At 30.2% G+C, this 4,605-nt stretch overlaps 1 long non-coding RNA gene across 5 annotated transcripts; it reads left to right on the top strand.

Annotated features, from left to right (window-relative positions):
• The first annotated feature begins 1,261 nt into the window (after positions 1–1,261).
• Positions 1,262–3,695, top strand: LOC101243205. Of its 5 annotated transcripts, none has more exons than XR_001975175.2 (3): positions 1,262–1,327; positions 2,810–2,905; positions 3,043–3,695. It is a non-coding gene; the product is annotated as an uncharacterized LOC101243205 (long non-coding RNA). The 5 variants fall into 5 exon arrangements; XR_003396832.1 differs by lacking the exon at positions 1,262–1,327 and adding an exon at positions 1,393–1,414; XR_003396833.1 differs by lacking the exon at positions 1,262–1,327 and adding an exon at positions 1,438–1,459.
• The last annotated feature ends 910 nt before the right edge of the window (positions 3,696–4,605 follow it).

The raw sequence follows: 4,605 nt of genomic DNA, 5'->3' as shown, positions 1-4,605 counted from the left end.
AATAGTTTGTTACAACAATGTTTTTTTTTTGCAAAATTTTTTTTAGAAAATTTAAAGTTCATAACGGTACAACTACAATTTTTATGCAAAAAAACAAAAAAAAATCAATTTTTTTCATGTTTTCCTAAGGAATTCAAAAAAATGTTTTAGTTAAAACTGTACAGTTACTTGTTTTAAACAATAAAAAAATTAAATTTTATTAAAAAAAAAATTTTAACATAAGTTTTTACAAAAATTTTTTTTTTTTTGCAAAATTTTTTTAAAAAATGTTTAAGTTTATAACGGTATAACTTCAATTTTTATGCAAAAAAACAAAAAAAAAATCAATTGTTTCATGTTTCCCTAAGGAATTCAAAAAAATGTTTTAAATAAAACTGTACAGTTACTTGTTTTAAACAATAAAAAAAATTAAATTTTATTAAAAAAAAAATTTTAACATTAGTTTTTACAACAATTTTTTTTTTTTTTGCAAATTTTTTTTTAAAAAATTTAAAGTTTATAAAGGTACAACTACAATTTTTATGCAAAAAAACAAAAAAAAATCATTTTTTTCATGTTTTCGTAAGGAATTCAAAAAAATGTTTTAGTTAAAACTGTACAGTTACTTGTTTTAAACAATAAAAAAATTAAATTTTATTAAAAAAAAAATTTTAACATAAGTTTTTACAACAATTTTTTTTTTTTTGCAAAATTTTTTTAAAAAAATTTTAAGTTTATAACGGTATAACTACAATTTTTATGCAAAAAAACAAAAAAAAATCAATTTTTTCATGTTTTCCAAAGGAATTCAAAAAAATGTTTTAATTAAAACTATACAGTTGCTTGTTTTAAACAATAAAAAAATTAAATTTTATTAAAAAAAAAATTTAACATTAGTTTTTACAACAATTTTTTTTTTGCAAAATATTTTTGAAAAAACTTTAAGTTCATAACAGGTACAACTACAATTTTATTGCAAAAAAAACAAAAAATCATTTTTTTCATGTTTCCCAAAGGTATTCAATAAAATGTTTTAATTAAAACTGTACAGTTACTTGTTTTAAACAATAAAAAAATTAAATTTTATTAAAAAAAAAATTTAACATAAGTTTTTACAACAATTTTTTTTTTTTTTGCAAATTTTTTTTTAAAAAATGTTAAGTTTATAACGGTACAACTACAATTTTTATGCAAAAAAACAAAAAAAAAAAATTTTTAACATTAGTTTTTCCAACGGAATTCAAAAAAATGTTTTAATTAAAACTGTACAGTTACAATGTAAACCAAATGTCGCAATTCAGGAAAAGGGATTAAACTTTTTATCTCTGCGCCTTATAACATTAAATCGGTATATATAGAAGCTGCAGTATAAATTCCAGTTGCCAGAATAAATATAGAACCATAGCTCAAAGAGGCCAAAACTTCGGGTGACACGGTGAATGTTTTAGAAGCCATAGAGGCGACAGCTACTGAGTTCCAGGTGCCACAAAGAATGTTTGGAAGCTATGACTTCTATTTTTCAAGATGCCGCGGTGCTAAAATTTAGAAACCGTGGCACTAAAGCCGCAGCTAAATATCTGTCGTGGCACCTGGAATTTAGAGGCCACAGCGCAAAGCTTAAAAACCATGGTACTGTAGCGCTGTTTGGTGTTGTGGTTCCACATGTAACGTGCTGTAGTGTATGTTCTGCACGCCAACTCGAGCTCGCTCGAGGCAGAGAAGGCGCCGTATTATTATTATTATTATTATTGTTGTTGTAACGCGCGTGTGTACTCCTGTGTGTGACGTGTTTGTCATGTGTTCGCCACGTTTCCTTCTCTCTCTTTGGGTGTGACAATTTTGTGGAGGTGAACCGCAGTTTTGTATATGGTTTGGTCGCGTAAGTTGCTATAATAAATATAAGATACGCCTCAGTACTAAAGCCGCGGCTACATATCTGTTGTGGCACCTTGGATTTACTAAAGCCGCGGCTAAATATCTGTCGTGGCACCTGGAATTTAAAAATTGCGGCGCTAAAATTTAGAAGCTGTGGCACTAAAGCCGCGGCTAAATATCTGTCGTGGCACCTGGAATTTAAAAATTGCGGCGCTAAAATTTAGAAGCCGTGGCACTAAAGCCGCGGCTAAATATCTGTCGTGGCACCTAGAATTTAAAAGTTGCGGCGCTAAAATTTTGGGCTAAATATCTGTCGTGGCACCTGGAATTTAAAAATTGCGGCGCTACAATTTAGAAGCCGTGGCGCTAAAGCCGCGGCTAAATATCTGTCGTGGCACCTGGAATTTAAAAGTAGCGGCACTAAAATTTAGAAGCCGTGGCACTAAAGCCGCGGCTAAATATCTGTCGTGGCACCTGGGATTTAAAAGTAGCGGCGCTAAAATTTAGAAGCCGTGGACTAAGCCGCGGCTAAATATCTGTCGTGGCACCTGGGATTTAAAAATTGCGGCGCTAAAGTTTAGAAGCCGTGGCACTAAAGCCGCGGCTAAATATTTGTCGTGGCACCTTGAATTTAAAAGTAGCGGCGCTAAAATTTAGAAGCCGTGGCACTAAAGATCTGTCGTGGCACCTAGAATTATGACTAGTCGTTTCTTATGGCTTCCAGTTTAACATGCCAAATAAATGGATCAGATTGTTTACCAAATTTAAAATCAAGCATAGTGAAACTATGCTGAAAGCAGAACTATATTATAATTTCTCCGGAATCCGGATTAACGCATTTGTTTAAAAAAAAAATTTTTTTTATTTGGTATGTTATACAGTAAACTTATTATTTGTTAGTGTTTAGTTGAAATTTGTTTACTGCCATTTTCTACTTTTGCCTTGCTTTTTACAGAAAGAAGTTTTGCTAAACACCAAGAAGTAAACAAGAAAGAAACTTTTACACCAAATTGAAACACCGTATTATAGTGTGAACATTTTACGAAACCAGGTAAAAGACTATGTTTGGAGTGCTGTTACCTTTAAAAATACAACCAAAAAACATGGGTTTTTGGTGCTTACACTATTCCATCTTACACCACAGTTTTATTATATATATTTTCTAAAATCTAATAAATTATATTTTAGATTGGATTTGAGGCAGATTTCTAATGGTATTTCAGCAAGTGCATCAATGTTCGTGAAAACTCCTTCAAACATGTTGTCACAATAGAACAATGGAAATGTCCTGTTTGTCTTTTTCGTACTGAGTGTGAAAATAATCAATCAACGTCAAGTCAAAGTTATAATAAAAATGTTTGGTTGCCTCTATGAGTCACATCTCATACACTGGTGCTATTAATAACTGTCTGTTATTAAATTTTAAAGGAAAATAGTACATTAATATAAATGCTTGATGTCATCCAGTGGCACCACCAAGGTTTTAAACAACGAAACAGCTGCTGAAAAATATATTTGATACTAATGTTTTCTCTTTACCCGCTGTATTTTTTCTTTTAAAAATATTTGTTGTTTCTGTTAAAAAACAAAACGGTATTTGCAATTGTAAACGTTATAGAGTCTAAATTTTATAATCATTTTGAATATAGCAGGGTGGGGCAAGATGGGACACTCTTGTTTTGTTTAGTGGTGAAACAAATAACATTAAAAGAATATAAAAATCGTATTCTTACTACTCCCATAGACCGTTGTTAATTAATAAAACACCATTAAGATATTTGGACAATATATGCTCAAGGTGTCCCATTTCCCCCATTCCACTATAATCAATTTTCTGTTATTACAAGTTCATATACATTTGTAGGATACAATATTTATCCATTGAAATTCGAACATTACCCATTGTCATTCAAACAATATCAATTGTTATATGCAATAATATATTGTACAGGTAACGTGTTAAAAACTATAGCAGTAGGGCAAGAAAAGGAATGTTTAGAGTTAGACTTAATTTTCAAAGCAGGCAGTATTATTTCGTGTTATTTACGTATATTCCTATTTATAAATGCACTTAATAATCAGATTTAACAATGATTTTAAACTGTCCCATCTTATCCTGTGTGTTTTCGAATTTTTAAAATTTAACTTGTTGTGCGGCTCGCTGAATAACTCCTCGTGTGTATTATTATGTTTTATTAAATTGTTGTCAATTAATAAAGGAATGATAGTACTAATTCCTGGTATTACCAAAAAAACGTCATCTATTTTGATTTTGAAAATGTTTGGCAATATGTGCTTAAGTGTCCCATCTTTCCCAATTATACTATAATATTATATGGGGCATAACACAGCAGAAAATTTAGTGTTATGACAGGAGATTTTGTAGGGTAGGGGAATATAAGACACTTTGTCGGGTGGGATTTTTTTTACGGACTTTCATTTGTTGTTTATTAAAAAAAACTTTTTTTACAGGTAAAAAAAGCAAAATTGCAAGGTGCTAATTTAAATGACTGCTAAATCATATATAATAAAGCCGATGAAACTTTTCAGTTTGAGACCATGAACGATAAAACTAGTTTCAGAGGGTTATAAAGAAGCTTAGATATATTTTGCACAGTTTAATTTAGTCTCATAAAGCTAGTTGTGTATGCTAATTATAAAGAAAATATCCAAGGTTTAGCAAAAAACGGTTTCTGATGTCGCAAGTCGTTTTTAGTTAAAAAACAGCAACACTTGTTCTGCAGCGGCTTT

The sequence above is a fragment of the Ciona intestinalis genome, unplaced genomic scaffold, assembly GCF_000224145.3.
Source record: "Ciona intestinalis unplaced genomic scaffold, KH HT000100.2, whole genome shotgun sequence".
NCBI classification, from domain to species: Eukaryota; Metazoa; Chordata; class Ascidiacea; order Phlebobranchia; family Cionidae; genus Ciona; species Ciona intestinalis.
Note: the sequence above shows the minus strand (reverse complement) of the source record. Positions and strands in the feature narration are given on the sequence as shown.